The following is a 22,090-nucleotide window of genomic DNA, read 5'->3' as shown; positions in this document are numbered from 1 at the left end:
AATTGAATTGAATTGAATTGAATTGAATTGAATTGAAATGAAATGAAATGAAATGATACAATAATAATCTTTCTCACTGTCGCCAGATGGACTCTGATTTGTTTGGAAATTGCATGATAACTATTCCCAGATTGATGTGCAGCTCCTCTAAGATCATTGCTGATGTCTTTCGTCCTATGTATTATGTTAACACACCTCTATGCTCAAAAAACCTCTGCTTTTATAGAGGTGCTCACACCTGATTGATTAATTAATCAAGTTAATTTGATTAGCAGAACCAGGCCCCTACGTGTACTTCCTTTGAAAGCTGCAAGGGTACACTTTTTTCCCACGCTGCTTTGCATTTCAGTTTTTGGTTGAATACGTATGCTGAAATATATCACATGTTGTTGTTCATCTATGCATGTATGGTATCTTTTTAATGGCCTGATAGGTATATAATTTAGAATTGATTTATTATTTTTCACATGACCATATAATACATATCAGTATTTACTGTTTTAAACACTGAAACCAACAAAAACTAAGATTTCTCAGGTGTCACATGCTCACACGCTGACGACCAAGCTGTTGTCCAACTCTAAGAATGATTAAAATTGCTTAGACCGTAAAAAATGTATAAGAAATTCCTTTTCACATTCAAATTGAATATTATTTTAACAATGCAAAGCTACTCATGACCAATTACGAGTTTTAAAAAGTATTACAAGATGATCACGAGATTTTATAACGGTTTATATCGACCTCTTTGCAAAATCATAATAGTGTTTAAAATTGCGACCCGGGAACGGACAAGCGGAAGAAGATGAGTGAGTGAGTGAGTGAGTGAGTGAGTGAGTGAGTGAGTGAGTGAGTGAGTGAGTGAGTGAGTGAGTGAGTGAGTGAGTGAGTGAGTGAGTGAGTGAGTGAGTGAGTGAGTGAGTGAGTGAGTGAGTGAGTGAGTGAGTGAGTGAGTGAGTGAGTGAGTGAGTGAGTGAGTGAGTGAGTGAGTGAGTGAGTGTTTAAAATCCCAAGAGTGTATAAAGTCAATAAATCCTTTTGTAAGTTCTCATGGATAATAATAAGCATATGTTAAGAAATATAAGCACATTAAGCATTTTAATGCTTAATGTGCTTATATTTCACACTTTTAGTAGCCAATAAGAGTGAAATGCAATAATCAGTCTTAAGGACACAGCCAAGGGGGGCATAAATGAGGTGCCTAAAACATGAGCAAAAATGTGTTTCACCGACTAAAAGCTCAAAATAAAATAAAACAAATGTTTATCACCACAAGAACGCTGCCAACTGTATTTTTTGCCGCATTTCCCCCAATTAACTAAAAGAGCAGCTGTTCATGAAGTAATCTGGTCTTTTATGTAAATGTTACAATCCTGGAAACCCCAGAAAGTGCCGCTGAATGCACAGAAAATGAAATCAGGTCACAGACTGCTGGTGAGAAAACAAGTCTGGGAGCAACTGCTGCACCACAGACTGTTTAAGAGGATCTGAAAGACAAGTTCAAGACACCAGCAAGTCCAGCTGCAGCGTCAGAGGTCCTGAGTGCTACCGAGGTTGTGTAAGCCTACATTGCTTAACCACCTGCATCTGGTTTTCAGCTGACACCTCAACCAGCCAGGTAACAGCAACCAGGCCTAGACAGAACTTCACTCCCTCCTCATTTTCATTTCACAGACAGATATAACCATGAAAACATTCCCATATTTTTTTTAATAGACTCAGGATGGGGCATACTCGAATATCAGAGGGGAAAAAACTTAATTTGAAATACTTTAAAACTGTAACAACTTCTTAAAAAGCCTGTTTCTAAAAGTGACAAAAGCCTCAACTTTGCTGTGATTTATGTTGTTGCTTCAGATCACCATAAGGGACACAGAAACAGGAAACACCTACAATAAAACGCCAATCAATGACCCTTTAACTTCCCATTATGAAGCCTGTGTACAGTCTAACTGGCAGGTTGCGCAACCTTTCAGTGGAAATGGCCCCAAACGTTGAAAAACGTATTATACATAACCATATATTGTCTGTGTGGCCTCTTACAGGAAGAAGCGAGGATGAAAGTCCTCTCAGCGTTTGCCATTAATGTCACATGCAGGGACACGCTGCTAGAAATAGGTTACTTCAGCTCTGTAACCAGGACGTTTCAACGCATAAGCTGCATTTAAAAGCGCTGGCTAAACGTGCCATCATTCGGTTAATAAAAAAAGAAAAAAAAAAAAGAAAAACAACCCACATGAGCCACATATCTTGAAATGAGGCCACCGGTGAACTTTGATGATATAAGAAGTGTTACAACAATCTGGCGAAATGACGCTGATATAACTGAAGCTTAAAGCTGCACGTACCTGGAGAGAGATTTCCCGGCAGAAATAAAGGTCCACCTTTAACTTTACTCATTTTAAAAAATAAAAAATAAAAAAAACAACCTCACAGCCCAGCTTGGCACATAAAGCGTTAAATTGCATAACAATTCTTAAGTTATTAACGCGCTGTTATTAATCGCCGGTGCGCTGCCCGCGCGGCTCCGACGCTCCTGATCTGTCCATCTTTTTCCCCCTCTATCTTTTCCTTTCTTTTTGTGTTTCTTTCTTCCGTGGTGTTTGTTGGGGCCGTGTGTCTATTTTCCAGGCGCTGTGGTCCACATCCTCGGCTGGTTGAAGCCTGTAAACAGGAGCGGGCGGCTGAGACGCAGAAAGTAGGTCAGCTGGCAGCTCGATACTCAGCTACAGTAATATAACGACGACAGCAGCAGAGGCACAAACCCGGCCGGTGCGTCGTCTTCAACGCCTGATTAGTGCACAAGTAACACGATTTCTGGATGTCACGCCGAGGAATACACGCAAACAATGTTAATATGCGTGAGCCCGACGGGCTGGCAGCTCAGAAACTGTGAGCGCTACAGTCTTAAGTCTAATATCCTCTGGCAATGGGAGCGTGACTAACTGTTCCTATTAGCTGACATGTATCCTGAGAGAGAGCTGTGACAGCTGCAAAATCACAGGCATAACGGTTTTATTATCAGTATTAATAATATTAATAATATTAGTATTTAAAAAAGAGCCAGTGTGAAGGCTGAATTATGGTTCCGCGTAGAGTACGGCGTAGCTTACGGCGTAGGGTACGCGGCGAAGCGCAACGTACGGCGTGCGTCGCCGCGTACCCTACGCCGTAGTTCCTGCGTCGGTGTAACGCGGTACCATAAATCAGCCTTTAGTTCTTAAAGGTGTATTGAGGCGAGTCAGATGTGGAGGGGGTGAGAGTAAATGCTGCCCCCTTCCTGCAAACCAGACGGAGCGGATTACTACTACCAGGGCTCTGTTTTTAACTTTATGAAACTACATCTGAGGCTAAAAATACAAAATTAAAAAAATTTTAATTTAGAAAACTCTAGGGAAGACAAACAGAGGACGGATCTATCCATCAGTCCAACAAGAAACTGAGCACTTTGGGTTTTTCTTCCCACTAAGAAAACTTCCCTATGCACTTCCTGTTTTTTTTTTTGTTTTTTTTTTTAACAACTTCCTGGTTACTTTTACCTCACATACCCCTTTTACACCAAGCTGGTTCCAGGGCTGGTGCTAGTGCTGGTGCTAGAGCCGGTTCGCGGTTGGTTCTAAGTAAGAACCGTTTGCTTTTACACAGCTGGTGCTAGCCAGCAGCTGGCCAGAGAGCCACGTCATCACGTCACCACGCCCCCTCGTTTTCATCCCCACCCTGATCAGGAAGCTGAGAGCCAAAAGCTGTTTTAATTTCAGCTGTAGCGCTGTTAATATGGCACTTTATTAAGTTTTAATATTTTTTTCAGGTAAAGTAACCCTTTAAGATCCCCAACCTGGGCTCAGTTTATCCAAATAAGGCCTGTTAACAAATTTGACTCGAAAGCCAGCAGCCCCGGGGGACAGCAGCTCCTCTCCTCTCCTCAGGAGCTCCGCCGTAGGCTCTGCGTTGGTGTAACGCGGCGGAACCAGAACGGCGGGCTGGGAGGCGTCCCCGCGGGCCGGGAATTTTTATGAAATAAATGGATGGAGCTGCGCTGCATCGGCGGGCTCCGCAGCCTCGCGTCCAAGCGTCCCGGGGCTGGAACGCTCCCCCGCGGGCTCGGACGCGAGGCTGCGCCGCTGCATCGGCGGCACGGAGCCCGCAGACGTTACTGTTGGTGGATTGTACCGTAGACCACTGCTGCTTCTGTTTTACATCCATTATTAAATAAATGGATGTAATAATAAAAGAGTCTACTAACTTAACCACCGTCTTCAACGCTACGTTGTTTAAAAACGGCGCTCTTCCGGGTTTACTCTGCTCTGGTTGTTCAGTAACACCGTCCCCAGCCCCGCCCCCAGCCCCCGACGTAACTGGTTCTTTGAGCTGGCCCAGCAGCTCAAAGGGGCTGGCGTAGCACCCGTTTTGAGAGGCAGGAGCCGGCGCTTAGGCTGTGTAAAACCAAAGAACTGGTGCTAACTCTGGCTCTAGCCCAGAACCAGCCCTGGAACCAGCTTGGTGTAAAAGGGGTAACATTGAGTCCCAAATGTGGGTCAGTAGTCTGTATGACTTATTGGCTTTAGTTTGCCTGTCAAATGATTACACAATTGGCCCGGCAATGGTCAGTCTTTTAGAGAAAGAAAGAAAGAAAGAAAGAAAGAAAGAAAGAAAGAAAGAAAGAAAGAAAGAAAGAAAGAAAGAAAGAAAGAAAGAAAGAAAGAAAGAAAGAAAGAAAGAAAGAAAGAAAGAAAGAAAGAAAGAAAGAAAGAAAGAAAGAAAAAGTGTGAGTCTAACAGTATTAATGGTGCCACTGGTAGGACGAAGTAGTTGCTTAACTAACGTGAGAAAAATAGGATTAAATGAGTTTGTTACAAGTTAAATACCTGGATGCAAAACATTGAAGGGAAATTTCATTAGAATAGGAAGCTCTACTTAAAGTATAAAAAAGTTGTAATTAGAAGAAGAACATGCCCTGTGGCTGTGATCCATCATATCATTAGATTATAATCACTGCTCTGAGCGTTGAAGCCGTATTTTATTGTCTAGGTTTATTATAGGTTGACTGAGGCTAAGCTCATTTTGAAACAGATTTTCTGCATAGAATACATTCCTGATTATTTTTGACAATAGACAAATAATTGTTTGGTTTGTAAAACAAAAATAAATAGAATAAAAATAAATACATTCTGGCAAGTGACAGGATTTTCCACCAATAATCAGTCCACACTGACTATGGCTGTAAGTCACTACAAAGTCTATCAGCATGTCAGCAGCTTTTCTCTTGTATGTAATTAGCACGACTTTTGCTCTGAGTGAGTAAAGTCACGGTCCCATGTCCTGCCAAACTAATTGATCTCTCAGTGGTAAAATGTGATAATTAACTATTTGATGCTACAACAAGGCCATGATTACCGGGTCAAAAACTAATCTAAACAGAAGGGGTTTGATTAATAAGTTGTTAAAGTTTCACAATTGTGAAACAAAATAAAGAATTGAAAGTTACTTTCTTATTCACTGAAAGCACTGGGTTATTTGTCGTCATGTGGCATGTGTCAAATAGCTTTTTCAAATGTTATTTATTTAGTAGACAGCAGGAGTGTAAACTTAACCAACCCTACCTGGAGACAGATTTTTTAGTTTTCATCAAAGATGTGATGACAACTGATTTGAATAAAATATAATACATTAAAAAAATCTGCTGATCAGGGCTGAAGATCCTCAAGAGAGTAAATGTGAGACTCCTGCGTCATCACAGTGAAATGTGTCGATGCATGCTGATGATGCAAAGAGTGAGCAGCGTCCGCACACTACTTAAACACCGCATCAGCTGGCCAGACGCCCTGCTCAGAGCGGTGAAAAGAGTGTGCACGTCACACAGTTGTTAGTTGTAGAGCAGCAGCACGAGACTAAACGCTCCCCAAAAGGGACGGACGGTTTACTTGGCAGCGGACCAGAACTGTCAAATGTTCATGTCAACCAGCAAATCATGCTCACAATTCAGGTTTTTATTTTTACCCCCCCCCCCCTGGTCAAGTTAAGGACTTATTGGCACTGAGTCTGAGCCGCATATACGAGCACACGCACGCCTTCACACTTGTCTTTAGTGGGAAACTGTTTTTAATGTGTTAGGAAGAGCCAAAGCTCTGCCAGCTGTTAAAATAGTCTCAAACCGAGAGGAGCAGGCCAACAGAAATACATTATTCACTTATTCTTATAGCGTTATTATGACTACTGCTCGGTTGAAAGTTATAGAAGTATCCTGAGTTTATGTAAATTAGTGTGTTCTCAGAGGATTAAATTGTAATAAAGCACATAAGAAGTCATCTTTAGACAAGTATTGCTTTCTGAAAGCACTAAATATCCCATATGAGCTTTCACCACCTCAGTAATTAAACAGATGAATGAATTTTCCATAATTAGTTTCCACTTGGCCTTTTCTAAGATGCACACTCTAAAACAGACAATATTGTCAGTTTGGCATTGGACAACATTCGGGTCGTCCAACTCAGCAACGGCACACCCACACTGTAATTTGACTATTTTTACCATTTATAATGTCTTAGGATGGTCAGCCTGGTGGTGTGGCGGCTGGCGCTGACACCTCACAGCAGGAGGGTTTCTGCTTCAGCTCCTCACTTTCTCCCAGAGCAGGAAAACACGCACGTTGTGTTCGGTGATGACTGTGAACAGTCCGTATGTGTGAGCGTACATGGTTGCGTGACTCTGGGATGTTCAGCTGGTGACCCCATCAACAGTGAACATCCCATGACAACTTGGATGTTATCCAGCCCCCCAGAGCAAAATGAAATGGGCTTCAAAAATAATTGACCTTTTTTTTTTTTAACCATTGCATAATTAAGCAAACTAATGTCAGATGCCCTAAGTTTTACAAATCAAATGAAAAGAACAAATTTGATTGACAGATGAGATCAGCTCCAGCATCCTCGTGACCCTGAACAACATCCTACATATGTGTCTCGTATTAAATATAATTAATGCTGTAACAACTCAATATAGCTAACAGCAGCCCAGATTTTATATCCATCTGTCTTCTGAGTTATTTTTATATATTTTCCTACTTATGTCGGACACACATGCACTTTATTTTAGGCGGAGGTTTTGTATTAAAAAAAGTTTCCTTTTATATCTGTTGAACTTTTTATTTTGAATGGTTTCAGGGGGTAAAGGAAGAAAAGAAAAAATAAATGCGTATGTACTTCACTTCAGGTTTTTTTTTTTTTTTTTTACAAAACCTCTATTCATTTAAGTGAAGTATTTCATTTTTAGATTTCCAGTGACATAAATATAGATAAGTACCTCTTACTAGGTTGAATAGAAAAGCTTTTTTCTAAAAAAAAAAAGCAAAGCATTGCTGCCAATCATGGCGAGCTTCTGAGCAGCTTGTACGGAGAGAGCTGGGCGTTGATCAGGGTGGAAACCTGTGAGTCACCCCCAGATCATACTTTGTCTCCCATGTGTCGCTGCGTTGGACTGATCGGCTCCATTTGGACATTTGTTTGTGGTCTTTCCATCTAAACTAAACTAACTAAACTAAACTAAAAACATTTTATTGGGAAGTTCAAAACGTAATTTTCTGGACTCCAAATTTGGGAAAGGCCCCCGTGAAGCATACTCAGTTTTTCAGCAAATGAGAGTCACGTAGAAACAGTGGTCTCTCTGAGATCTGCTCTCTCATGGACACGATCCAGGTTGGTGCACGATGAGTACTTTTTTATTTCTCCCACTAGGGGAGTTTTTTACCTGCCATTGTTTATGTTATGTTTATGTAATAATTGCTCGGGCGTCATGTTCTGGGTCTCTGGAAAGCACCTAAGGACAACTTCTGTTGTATTAGCTGCTATATAAATAAAATTGAATTGAATTGATGAGTACGCGAACACACGGGCAGAGCTGGCCTTCGCAGAATCTGATTAACGTGACAAAGCATTAAGGCTGAATTATGCTTCTGCGTCAAACCAACGCAGAGCACACGCCGCAGCCGTGACGCCGTGCTGAACCCTTCGGACTTCTCCGTCACTCCATTTGGTCGCGGTGCAGTACCCCCCGCGACCGCTAGTTAGCGATCTTTTTCTGAATGGTTTATCCGACTTTTTCCGGTCACAGTAAATCAAAGAAATAAGGACAACTATTGTGCAAAAAACCAAAACAAAAAAAATCACATATAAACGAAGAAAAGAGCCCTGGAAGTTCACTACTGCTTCAAACCGGAAACCGGAAATGCTTCGCTTTCAAACGAACCAATCACAGCCTCTCTGTCTGCGTGTGGTCTGCGTCTCCTCAACGCGTAGTTACAATTTTCAGGAGGTGCACGTCAGTGACGCCGCAGGTGACGGCGTGTCGTCTGCGTCGACCCAAACCACACGCCGTAGGCACGGCGCCATTTTGACGCAGAAGCATAATTCAGCCTTTAGACGTTCCAGTGCAACCTTGTTCTTATTGATGTGTGCTGTATAACCTGAGCCAGTTCTGACCAACAGAGGACGTTATCTCGTAGCCCAAATACAAGTGCGGGGCCGACCAGAATCAGCCCACCGACCTTCGGTTCGGTGAGTTGCAAACCGAATTGCAGCACAACAGATGACAAAGATCCTAACGTGAGCAGGTGAGAGGATGGTTAAGTCTGTTCTTTCTAATTGAGGGTCTGCATATTAACAAAGAAATGCATTGGATCAAATTTCTCTAAACTCTGACCAGTCAAGAGGTTTTTTGGAGTATAATGTTTACCAGTTTAAGACCTAGTAGTTTGTTTGTTGTTGTTTTGTTGACTTCTTTTAAAGTTCACACACTTTCCTACTTGAGTATTGTTAAATGTTTGTCTGTCCAGTACTTCAGAGTTTTGGATGTGCCGACTCCCTGGGCTCCTGCTTTGACGCACTAAAAAGGCCCGTCATCAGAGAGAGCGCTTGAGTAAAAACTGCTTTGACGAGTTGGTCCACGACTTCAGGAAACCCTAGAAGTACATTTCCAGCAGAAACTTCTGGGGGTCCTTCAGTCAGGCTGAAAAACATCTCAATAACAAGATGTTATTCAACAACGTGAGAAATGCGTCCCAGTAAAATCTCCATCGGACACAGAACTCTTTGTCTTGTGTGTCCCTGCCATGCATCAATGGGGACGTATTTAATAATTTCTCCGAAATTACCGTTACGACAGACAGATTTTATCATAGAGACGGTCCAAAAAAAAGCATGTTTCATTTTCCGTGATGAGCAGTGAGTGGGTACGTGAGTTCAGCGGCCGCCTCTGGCCCCACTAGACCTCATTATTCCCTCTTCCAGATGTCCATGGACTTCAAATACACAGTTGAAGATGGGCGTACTTCTCCTTCCTATAACCATCCTTATGTAATGATTTACACTCTCCGTGGTGAGGATAGTGATGTCATCCTTTCACGTTCACAGGTTTGGTTTCTGTCTTCAGGTGGGGTCGCCAGACCACCGCAGAGACAACCGAACACGCACAACAGCTTTTACAGACAATCTGAAACCACCAGTCAACCCAACATGCATGCGTTTGGACATTACAACTTTTGGTACTTTTTTGTTTATGCCCAAAAAAGGAATATTTTGTTGGACACGAGAATAACTGGTGCCATGTTTTTACCTTTAAAATGTTTAAAGGTATGAAAACATTACAGTAAAGTTTTCAGTTATAATTGCATACATTGTCTATATTTCTTTGCTTTATATACTGTCTTGGGGTTACATTTGCATAAATGTTAAAAACCAAATTCTCAAAAATGGGGAAAAAATAAAAGCGATTTCTTTCGTCCTCTGTTTGCTGCCCTGGATCTGTTTTGTAATTCTACCCAACACGATATTTCTGAAAGCAGTTCTATCAGCATTCTGGGAGCTGATTGGTCCTTACAGCATCATTAGCTGCCAATACTTGCTGTTGAATCTCAATATAATACTAGTATTAATATGTTGCATAACTACACAGTCATATAATTCATGCAACAGCTGAAAAAACAGTTTTATTAACAGTAACCCAAATCAATATCGGATCGGATCGAATCGGATCGAATCGGATCGTGATAATCGATTCTGAATCTTAAGAATCGGAATCGAATCGATTCTTGATATTTGAATGGATCCCCAGCCCTACCCCTGACCACCGTAGCGCCATGCAGTCCCAATTAACAGTCATAATTCAAATAGCAAGAGTAGGAAGGGCTTATACGCAACTGTAGGAGATAAATGTTTATTTTAGATTGCTCACAAACAAAATAAATCCACATGGCTTAACATGGTTTAACACCTGCCATCGAAGCAGCATCAGCTGAAACACAATCTCTCATTATTGGGTTTATGTCTTTGCACCGCTGCTCAGGACCTCCAACTCTACTAATGACACCATTGTTGTTGTTATTGACTTGTTGTCTTCCTCCCAGCAGGCGTTCCTGGTCCGTTGTTGCTGCTCTGTCCTCTTTCCTGTCCTCTCAACATCCAACTATCCTGAGTCTGGTTCTGCCAGAGGTTTTTCCCTGCTAAAAGGGTCAGGACGGGGGACTGTATCGAAGAAAAGTTTTGGATGCAATCTGCTGGTTTCCTTAGGAAAACAATAATTATCATTATTTAATTGGCTGTGTATTATCTGGACAACTTTGGAATTAGTAGAAATATATTGTTGAAGTGCCTTGAGATGACATTGCTCAGGATTTGGCGCTTTATAAATAAAGAAAGGAGAACTGAATTGAACTGAGCTGTGGTCCCCCGATGGAAAGACCAAATTTAGGGCACATTCATTCAGCACTGGGCCTCTCTGTGAGGAGCTCCGACAGCAGGATCACTCCAGGTGTTCTGGTTTCTCACACAACTCAGAGACCTAAAAGCCAGGCCGACCTGGCAACACAAACCCAAGGGGGCAAAACATTTAGTCACTGAGCACCATCCTGAGAGAAGATAAGGTTGTCAACTTTTGGCTCTTTGATAAAGAAAGATCAACTTTAAAGCAAAGTTTGATCTAGAACAGGGGTCGGCAACCCGCGGCTCTAGAGCCGCATGCGGCTCTTTAGAGCCACCCTAGTGGCTCCTAGAGCTTTTTCAAAAATGTTTGACCTTTTTTTCCTTTTTTTTTCTTCTTTTTTCCCTTTTTTCCTTTTTTTCTTCCTTTTTCCCTTTCCTTTTTAATCGCAACATTTCAACTTTTTTCTCAAAATTTTGACTTTTTTCTCAACATTTCAACTTTTTTCTCAACATTTTGACTTTTTTCTCGAAATTTTGATTTTTTTCCTCAAAATTTTGACTTTTTTCTCAACATTTCGACTTTTTTCGCAACATTTCGACTTTTTTCTCAACATTTCGACTTTTTTCTCGAAGTGCATAATGAAAAAAAAAATCTCCCACCAGTTCTAACTAATATAGAAACATGCAGCATGTGTTGCCTTCATTCTAAGGCTGATACAAGACTTTTCATTTTTTGTGGCTCAAGACACATTTGTTTTTTGCGTTTTTGGTCCAATACGGCTCTTTCAACATTTTGGGTTGCCGACCCCTGATCTAGAAGCTGAAAGCACAAAAGATTAGAATAATAACAATATAATAATCCCTTGAATATATATATATATATATATATATATATATATATATATATATATATATATATATATATATATATATATATATATATATATATATTTAGAAGATATCTCCGGATCCTTTTTTTTTCCCAGATCATATTTTTTATATTGCGAGGACTTCCAAACGGGAACTTTACAGAGATGCATCCTTGTAGGATGGAGTCTCTTCCCTGCTGGATGCTCTCCACCATCCTGTCATAGTAACATCCTTCTATTAATGCTGGTCAGTTGGTCGCCTTTCCTTTCACACGCTAAACCACGACAGCTGTCCACAAATATATCGATTCTCCAACGTGACATCCATCTCTAGCACACTTAAGTACGACTACACACATGTAGCAAAGTGTTGGCAGAACATAGACAAGGGTGAGGACTAATGACGAAGAATCATTCTCAATTAAATTGTTGCTGTGGCAGTGGCCAACAAGTGTGAGACATCCAAGATTCATAAAGATCCCCCACATTTCGCTGCATTATTCACCGTCCGCCTACATAGAGATTAGTTCCGCTCTTTTATGTAGGTCATGCTATTGGATAATGAGATGACATTTCGTGCTCATAAGCAGGCATCACCTCATAATAAATGATTATTGCTGGGCTCATGTCTGTGTGCGTGACATCTCCCACCTTAGGTCCAGATTGTTTGCCTTTAGGTCAGTGAAATAAGGGGGGATCATTGGTTTAATTACTCCGATATTAAGGCACATCGCCTCCAGCTACGTGTGTAGTGCTGGTATTGATGATGTCACTGTGGCCTTCTGCTGAAGCACTGACTGTCATTAATTAGACTGGCACGGCTGTTCCCTCTGTGTTCCCATGGTAACAATGTGTGGTGTCTACTTTCCTCTAAGCAAGGCAGCAACGTCCGTCAAGTTTTTTTTTATCCAGGTCAAGCAGATTTTTCATACTAGCTCAGAAACACATTTGTTATCTGAATTTTAATTAAACAGCTTTTGACTTTATTCCTTGAGTCTTCCTTAATTATGAGAGATAGTAGCCTTAACTGAGTTTATATGTGATCTATAATTAACATGCCATATATATATTTAAAAAAAAAGACAAACAATTTAGCACAGGAATCTGAAATGTGCACGTATAACAGTTGGTATGAGCCCCGTGGTTCATAGCAAAGATTGTTATCGGATCCGAAGCCTTATGTTGATATTTTTAGATTCCTTCCTGTGGAAAAACTGGCAACGCTTAATGCTTTGTTTTCTCCCAGAAGGACGAGAACATCACATCAGCAGCCTCCCCACAACAACCGAAGAAAACCTGGTCTCTTATTTCTGTACGTAACTATTCCTCATGACAACAATGTTAAGATCAGGAACAGTTTGAGCAGGATGATTCAGTAAAGCCGCAGCATCAGATAATAAAACTTCAGACCTCATCCAACAGCAGCACAAGGATATTAGGCATCTAAGACAGCCTCGCCCCATAAAGTGCGTTACTTTATTGAGCAGCCAATAAAAAGAAGCTACGGCTGAATAAACTAATTATCATCATCGCCTGCAAACAATGCCTTCACTTGAATCCTTCACTCTCCCTGACCGCCAGTCACTGGACAGTCCTGTCACAACCACGTCCACCACGTCCTCTCCTGCTGGTCACAGGACGGAGAAAAGCAGCATGTGCCCTTTTCCATCTGCCGTTCATAACTGCACCTGTTTGTGCACCTGTTGAATAAACAGGAAAATGATTTACCAAGCAAACAAATAAGTCTTATTATAACTAATAACTCATTATGGCATCCAGAAAAGTTTCTCTCCGAGCAGATTTGGAGTTATCCCTCATTTGCTTTCTGGTGATGCCGTTCCCTAAAGTGCCTTGTAATTACACAATGACCACACAGCAACGAGCTCGCCGTGGGTGGCCGGATCCTTTCCAGCAGACCTATAAAACAAACATCCTCTCACCAGGTAGATCTACTCTCAAATTTCCTCTTAATTATATTCTTTCAGCAATTCCAAATGAATCACCAAATGACGGCGGGCCTGTTATTGTCTGCCGCTCCTGCTGCTCAGAGAAGGACGCAGTTACCTAAGGCACTGTGTGAGCAAATATGTGGGTCACAATTCTAGGGCATGGGTGGAAAGGGCAATGCAGCGCTTTCTTTTCACCGCAGCCTCGTGCCAAGATCACAAGTTATAACTTTGATTAAATTCCTCGCCCGCCGAGGAGTACCAGTTCTTCTGCAACACGGCCTAAAGGGGCATTTTGGGATAATAATCGTAAAAAAATCATAGTCATGAACTCATTAGTGAGCATTTGTATAAAAAAAGTAACATGCTACTTTGTGTACCGAGGCCCTCAAGTGAACTCCAATAGCCTTTCTCATGGAGTCCATGGAAAAAATGACCTTATGTCTCCATTCCTATCTATTGCCGTTTCATTTTCCTTGTTATGAAACACTGACTTCCATATTTCCAAAGCTTTTCTGCCAGACACATCAGCCTTCCTCTTGTTAGATTCAGGTTTCTCTGAGCAGGGGGAAACAGCTAGTAATAAAAAGAAGAAAAAAAAAAAAAAGATAAACAAAATGGGAATATTGGGCTGCGCTTTTGCCGGCGCATCAATTCAGCTGAATTTTCTATCAGCAGAACATTTATCATCCCGGCTTTGAAGGAGAATTTGCTGGCGACGGTGGCAGCTCCACATTAATGTTTCATGAAGTTTACAGAAATAATTACTGAACATAAAATCGACTGTAGGCTCGCAGCACCTGAAGGTCTTTTTAGGGCGAGACAAAAATGAAGCATTAACACAGTTAAACGCCTCATTAAGGAACCTTGTTAATGACGTCTACATTTTTAATGATAAAGCGGTGGATCGTTAGCACACAAGACGGGGAAAAAAAGACTCCCATTAGCTAGTTTTCACATGCTGGACTAGAACACGTCTGATTCATTTCCCCCAAGAGGCTCACCCATAGCAAAGATGCAGAGATCATGCTTCACTGTGACAATAATTCATGATTGGTTGATTCAGCTCAAAGGGCCATGAGCAAAGCTTAAATCCCCTCCAGCTCAGAACAAATAAGACTGTACTTTTGACTCCTTGGATGACGGCACAGATTTTCCTTAGATACGCCACAAGCGGCACATATTTGAGGCTGACTTCACATCCCACACCAAGGAGGGGACAGCGGGGCCCGATGTGGTTTGATAGTCGAGGTGTCACAGCTCCTGTAGGCAGAACCAGTAGCCGTGGTCGGGGTCCTGTGACGGGACGGATTGCAGACGGCCACGCTCTTGCAGGCATCTGGCCTGCTCTTGTTGTGTACTTGACTCCGTAAAAACAAACAGACAACACCCTGAATCCCATCTAGGTCACACACACACAAGGGTGCGGCCCACTAATATTGTAGGACCACTTTTTTCCTCCTTCATCTTACACACAAAGCGTAGCTACGCCCTGTTATTTAGAGTCGTCTTAAGTTGTCAAAGAAGATGTGCATGCAGTGGATTCCTGATGACAATGACAGCGTTTTAAGAGTCTTTATACTCCAGCTGTCGATTTAGAAATAAAACAATCCAGATGCAACCCAAGTGCAGACTTTCAGCTGTAATTTAAGAGGTTTCACATAAATATGGTATTTACTGTTTGGGATTTACAGCTATTTTAAGCAAAGTATTTTTGGACATGTGAAGCCCAGTTCAGTGGTAAGGTGTGATCCGTTCCCTCATTACTTGAAAGAAGTGAAGCAGATAAAAACTCTGGGGTTGACATCAGTAGATGTTTGGCATATACTTGACTGGAACTACCAATATGAAGTCCAAAGAATCATTTTTGGGAGAAGGAAACTCCTTCAGCCCTGTGATGGACTGGTGACCTGTCCAGGGTGTAACCGCTGCCTCTCACCTGAAAATGAGCTGGGATCGGCTCCAGCAGATCCCCGTGACCCTGCAAACGATAAAGCGGGTATAGATAATGGATGGATGGATGGATGGAAACTCCTTCACAGCATCAACAGAAGTCAGGAAATCCTCGGGAGAAGGTACAATCAAGAAATTCCTCCAGGGATGTAAATACAGCGAGGTGCAAACTGGCTGGTAACATTTAAGAAAATGTCAAAATTCATGGCATAAAAGAACGAGAAAGCAGTTTCACCGGACGTGCAGGAAGTGAGGGAGCGTCGTTCAAGGAAAGAAGCTGAATAAACATATTCAGAAAAACTAAATATTTTAATTATTACGCAATAGATCTGCCCCGAAGGCACCAGAGACAATTACTGCGTGCTTCGGAGCAAAAGGTCAGCGGCAGCAGCAAGGATGATGACGACTGTGTTCAGTTATATAATTGGATCTGAACATTTTGTCTGTCATAGTTACAAGGTTAAACGGCGTGATATGAACGCCTGCCATAGCCTCAAGAGTCATGCGCAACTCAGTTGTACTAACCCACCGGAACAGAACGTCCATACGGCAGAAATCTTTAAATCTCAAGGAATGTTTGAAGCTGACAATCAGCGTCTATGTCTTGTGCTGCTGTTGTGGCTTTAAATGCCAAAACAGAAGTAAATACTCCAATAAAACCAGATCAGTTGTTCATCAAGTCATGTCAAACCTAGGTCCTGTATTTATAACTCGTGTATTATAGCTTTACAAAGGTTAAGGAAACGAGTATACGTGTAATAAAATACTCTTTCCCGGTCGTGGGAGCAAACTGGAGCCTTTCCCAGGTGTCATCTGGTGAGAGGCGGGAACGTCCAGAAGCAGTCATGCACACTCACACTCACACTCACTCTACAGCACAAAGAAACATCCCATATTAACCCCACATGCATGTTTTTGAACTCTTAGGCACAAATTCACAAAACACAGAGAGACGCTTCTATTACATCAGCATGATATATAATAGAGAGACTATTATCCATCCCGCTGTCTCCTGCGGGGAACCCACCCCGGCTCTCTAACGGCCTTCTCTAACGGAAAAAGAAGAAAAGAGAAGAACTGAGTATTTCATTTCACTGGATTTTAAGAACCACAGTACACATTTTTTTCTTTCATCATCTCATCAAGCCAAGTGCTTCCAACAAATCCTCACACCTATGGCATTAATCTAAATATAGCAGACAAAGAAGGAGTTTGTTCTGTGAAATATGGTTATGTAAGAAATTACTAGACCAGGGCGAAAGAAAACTAAGGCAATCCCTCACACACGCATATTTAAAGAGCTTGTGTGTTATTAAGTGCTTTAGGGGTCAGTTTCTGCTGATGTTGCGGGTGATAAGTGAGCTCTTAGAACGGCATTAAACTCCATCAGACCAAAGATCTCGTTAAGTGTTTTGCTAATAAATCGACCGTTTACAGCTGTTTAGATAGAAAACTGGGAAGAAAACTTAATGCACTGAAAATAATCACCTCTGACAGAAAGCCAGCTGTTTTACCATTAATCTGTACACCTTGCACAACTTGTACACCTTGCACGCCCTGCAATTTTACGGGGACTTTACCATCAGTCCAATGTTCTACAACCTGAAAACGAAAACAAATGAAGGTGCAGAAGTCTAGTTTTCTGTCAGATGCCTTAAATAACAATGTTTTCCACTGGTTCCACATTTATAACAAGGAAAACTGATGTTTATTTTTATCAGTTTCAGAAGTATCCTTACAAATATTAAGATTTTGATATTTTTTATCATTTTTAATAATCAAAAAAGCATATTATCTGATCATTTGTCCCAGTGCTACTTAATATAATTAGAGATTTTGGTTTTATAAACACTTCAGATGTGCATGAGATTGATTATATTATTGTAATAATTGATTAGTTCAGTACTTGTTACTGAAATGTCGGATAGCAGCAGCTTCTGGGCAGGTCCTGTTTGAAGTAAGGGATTATACTTAATTCTTGTGCCCCATTTTTGTATTTCAGGATAAAGGATGTCTGAGGCGCCGCTGACTTTACAGTTACATACGGTAACCTGCAAGTGAAAGTTTGTCTTTACTTTAACTGTTGCAGCCATCCCAATTATTTTCCTCCTGGGAACTAAGAACTGGTTTGGTTCCCCCGGACAGATGCAGGAAAAAAAACAGACTCTGATCACCGCTGGATAGACGTGCGGCCAATCAGAGAAGCGGGTGAGTTGGCAGAGCGACAACCACACTACTATCAACAAAACACATCCAGAACAGTGCAGGCGAGCAGGAATGCCAGTCGGAAGAAGTTGACAGTCCAAGGTGTTACTGGCAATTGAATTCTGCTGCCATCTTGGTTGTTTTGACTTGTTGCTCTTGGATGCTCCTGTGTGAGTTGGAGCTTAACACCCCCCCCCACCCCCCCAACCCCCACCCGACCCTGTTGCCATGAGTTCAGTACGTTCTGTACCAGTGGAAGCAGCTGTGAATGAGAAGGGTACCAGACGCAGCTCACGAGAAGCAATCTCTGCAAAGTAAAAAAGGGCACGGCGACACAGCAAAAGTTCGTACATTTGTAAACTCTTATCCTCCAAATCAGGGACGAGGATCAATCCGAGAAAAAAAATACTGAGAGTTCCCTCTGCAGAGGAAGATGATGTCATTTATCAGCCTCACTGATCGCAGCCCGCACAAATAAATCCCTAAGTTGCAACAATAGACACATCCCAACACCAACTGCTTGGGAAGGAAAGACATGAATGAGGCGCAAAGAAAACCCCGAAGGGGGAGACAGGAAGCACAAAGAGTGGACGTTTGTCCAGGGAAAAATGTGGAGTTTCACTGCATGGCTTTGAAATCTTGGATTTTCTTCTTTAGTTTGTTTTATTCCTGCCATTGTGCCGCTTTGAAACAGACGGGGTGAACCGTTATCAACATGCTTAGTTCCCAGAAGGCAAAACAGCCGGGGATTTATTCAGGATCCAATTCAGCGCCTGAACTCTGCAAGGCTACCACAACATTCATCAGCAACACGCCATCCCATCGGGCGCGCGGGCCCATCGCTTGATTTCCAGCGGGAGGTGGGACGCAAAACCCAAAAGAAGGTTCTCAACAGGTCATCTGAACAGGAAGTGATGGAGGGCTGCATCAGATGACACGGACGCCACAGTCACCACAACACGATTTGACACAACCAAAGCAAGCGCTTACTTGAGATATGACAGAACTTGCTGGATAACAAAATTATGTGACATCATGAAGCTGAAGGAGAGAAAGTAGCTACTTTTACCAGTACTACAAGACAAATAAACGCCGGTAAATTAGTCTTATCATGCAGAATGTGGAGAACATTCAAAACAGCTGTAATATGCATAACTCCTTAAAACTTGGAAAGTCTGGTTCTGATGGAAATTGCAATATTTCCTTCATGTCTCCGACATTTAGCTCTGCTATTTCTTGTATTGAAGATTGCAAATATCTGAGCAACGTATCTGAGAAAATAAAGCTTTCCCAGTGTTTGTTTTTCTCCTGTCTTCCACTTCCTTGGGAACATGGTGGAATTTACATATTAAGCAAAAAGAAAGTCATTTTTTAACACAAGAAAGCCAAAACATTGAGATAAGATTGCCTCAGGATGTAGTTGCATTACTCAGCCATATAGACTAACACTGAAGTGTAATAGTGAATGAATGTTTGAAATTGTCCTTTGAGTAGAATCTTTTCTTTTTTTCTTAAGTAAGGTGGTGTTACTATGTAACATGTTATATTAATAGCAGAAACACCCAAAATGTGCTTCTGACACACAAAAGGATGAGACCACTGAGTCTGACCTTCAAGGTGAGTGGGACCTAGCAGTTTGCAACCTGTGATGTTTGTCAATCTGTTGTCAGATTTTACTCTGTTTCATGTGAGTCCAGATGAATCAACATACTGTAGGCCGAGCACTCAACATTCACTCTGTGTGGAGCACCGCTCCGTCTCCTTAAAGAGACAGGACACTGAAACCATCCTTTTAGCCGCTGTGAGACCTGCGCCATTTGTGCATGCCCGGTCACACTAAGCAGCTCCAGCAATATTCAGACTAGCGTTCAGTTTAAGCTTGCAGGACATGGCCCAGTAACCTACTTTCCCCACAACATGCTTGGTAACATCAGAGGCGAGGCTGTGTGTCATCAGTTAACCAACCTTCACCGCAGCATAGCTTTTGTGTGGAGGAGCAAAAAACCCCAGACACAGGACTGCTGAAGGACAAAAGCTGAACACGGACAATCACAGTTATTTTGCAGGAGAGAACAAACCTCCAGGAGGTTTTTGTCAGTTAACTTTGTAAAGTTTAAATACAGCGTCATTAACTGCTGTTCAAAAAGCCACGAAGAACAAAGTTTAAAGATACCATTGATAAAGAGAAAAGTTTTAAGGCGTGTCATGCCTAATCAAGTTAGTAATTAATCTTGCTTTAACTCAAACTTAAATGAATTGTGAAGCAACAGCAGAACATGTATCAGGTGGGGGTCACTGGTTGAACTGTTTCTCTGAGATAAAAGTCAAACATCCACAAGGTTAACATGCAGCACATAGCTGCCGCACCAGTCAGGCAGCTGATGTGGAATCAGTCAGGAGAGATCTGCCGTTCACATGATTTGATCTATATCGCTGGAGTTGGAGAAATAGTTTTTGGATGAAAATGTTAGCGGCTGTCAGCGGCCTGCAGCCGTACAACAGCTCAGGTCTCCATGAGGTCAGACCCGATACCAAACTGGGATACTCCTCTTGCACTACGCCCAAAATGTACATTTGCAGCGTCCTATTTATTTATTTAGTAATGGGGCTAACCAAAAAATTTGCGAAAGAGATAAGATGAGTCATGAGGCTGGCCCAAATGTTAATCAGCAGGGTGTAAACAGGAACATATGGCGCAGTGAACACCAGAGTTTAGTCAGACATGGAAGAACCTATCCCATCCCAGTCAGCTGTCAGCACACATCCTCATCACTATTCATGTCTCTTGGGCCGACCTCGGTACTGCTGGGCCGACCTCGGTACTGACGCCAGAAAAATGCTTGAAACCACCATTTAAGAATCTCCAATTTGTCTGCATGACTTTTTCTTTCAACTCTGTGAACAAAGGTGACGCACTAAAGTCGGACTTGACATCAATCCTGAAGACATTCATATGTTCACAAACTTTGATTTTACTCAGTCACATGACCTCGTCACACACAGCTAAATCACATTTCACGCACGCTCATATTTACGGTTAAAAGAAAAGAAAAAGAAAAGGAAAGTTTGGATTTAACAGAAACAGCAGTAATAATGAGTTGAGCATGCCCCAAACCAGCAGCAGGTTTCCAGCTGGCGGTGCCAACACACACTAAGCTTCATTATACAGTAGTCACAACACCCCAGTAATGGGGTCAAGATAACCTGCCACTCAGCTTCACACAATACCAAGAAAACCAGGGGAAGAACTCATCCTCTTAGGGTCCAATCAGTGGGACAAGCCCTAAAAGTGACAATGATGAGTATAACCTTCATAAAAGGGCGAGCAGTCCCAGAATAAACCCAAAGTAACTCGAGTTGAGGGTCATTTAGTCAATTAAAAATAGTTTTTATTTTATTTATTTTTTTCAAAATATTTGATATTGAGAAGTCTTCATAAAAAAAAACAGCAGTAGAAAACTGGTGCGAGACAGGTGGTGATTTTCCAGAGCTGCCACTAAACTGGTTTCATAACGTTACATGTAACGTTACTGTAGGTGGTGCGGTAACGCAGAGCCGGTAGAAACTTACCTTATTCTGCGGAATAAAAAGGGTCAAACTGGCCCAAACGAAACCATGCGGGGAAATGTCAAGTCTGACAGGCAAAATAAAATTGGAAAAAATGTATTTATAAATAAAAAATAAGTAAAAATGACGTCCTACAATCCAAAAGTTGCCCGGAGAAGACGGTATTCCCGGTTCTGTGAGGTAAACCCGTCAGGAAGGGAGATCCCGGTCCGGTCCACACGGCTCGGGTCTTTACTGTGAGCGGCGACACGCAACAACCCGCCGGCTCCGGTGCTCCTCATTCAAGGCTGATTTATGGTTCCGCGTTACACCAACGCAGAGCCTACGGCGTAGAGTACGGCGTAGCCTGCGCCGTAGGCTCTGCGTCGATTTAACGCGGGACCATAAATCAGCCTTGAATGAGGAGCCGGAGTGCCTCCACGGCCATGCGCTCGGCCCCGCCCACCGGACTGTGCGCTACACACACCGCTCTTACTAGGCCAACTTCAAAACAAACCGTTTCAATTCAGTATGACATCTATTGGGTTGTCTAATTGGGGGGCCCCCCTGTAAAGTGGGGCCCCTCGGCGCTTTGATTAGTGCCACTCATGTATTTTGCTCTTGGAGGCCCTTTTAGTTAGTTAATTTAGTTAGTTAATCAGAATCAGAAATCAGAATCAGAAAGGGGTTTATTTATTGGCAAGTTTGTTAACACACACAAGGAATTGTTAGGGTGATTGGTGCAATACAATAAAAATAAAAATATAAAAACAAACCAATATATAGAGATAAAATAAGAGATAGAATAAAATAAAATGTAACAGAAATAAACAGAAATGTACAATATGAGAGTATTAAGTACAATATAATATTTATTTCG

At 41.9% G+C, this 22,090-nt stretch overlaps 1 protein-coding gene across 3 annotated transcripts in view; it reads right to left on the bottom strand.

Moving 5' to 3' along the window:
• The window catches only part of npas2 (neuronal PAS domain protein 2), a 45,699-nt gene extending 24,219 nt beyond the window's left edge, over positions 1-21,480 (bottom strand). For 2 of the 3 annotated variants that reach the window (XM_061739953.1, XM_061739955.1), the window contains exon 1: positions 2,349-2,866. The gene's annotated coding sequence lies outside the window, so the exon portion shown is untranslated. Of the gene's footprint in view, positions 1-2,348; positions 2,867-21,234 lie in introns of those variants that run through there. The other variant, XM_061739954.1, reaches the window with a different exon arrangement.
• Between the last annotated feature and the right edge of the window lie 610 nt (positions 21,481-22,090).

Source organism: Cololabis saira, chromosome 14 (assembly GCF_033807715.1).
Source record: "Cololabis saira isolate AMF1-May2022 chromosome 14, fColSai1.1, whole genome shotgun sequence".
Classification (NCBI taxonomy): domain Eukaryota; kingdom Metazoa; phylum Chordata; class Actinopteri; order Beloniformes; family Belonidae; genus Cololabis; species Cololabis saira.
This window is presented reverse-complemented; position numbering and strand designations above follow the sequence as displayed.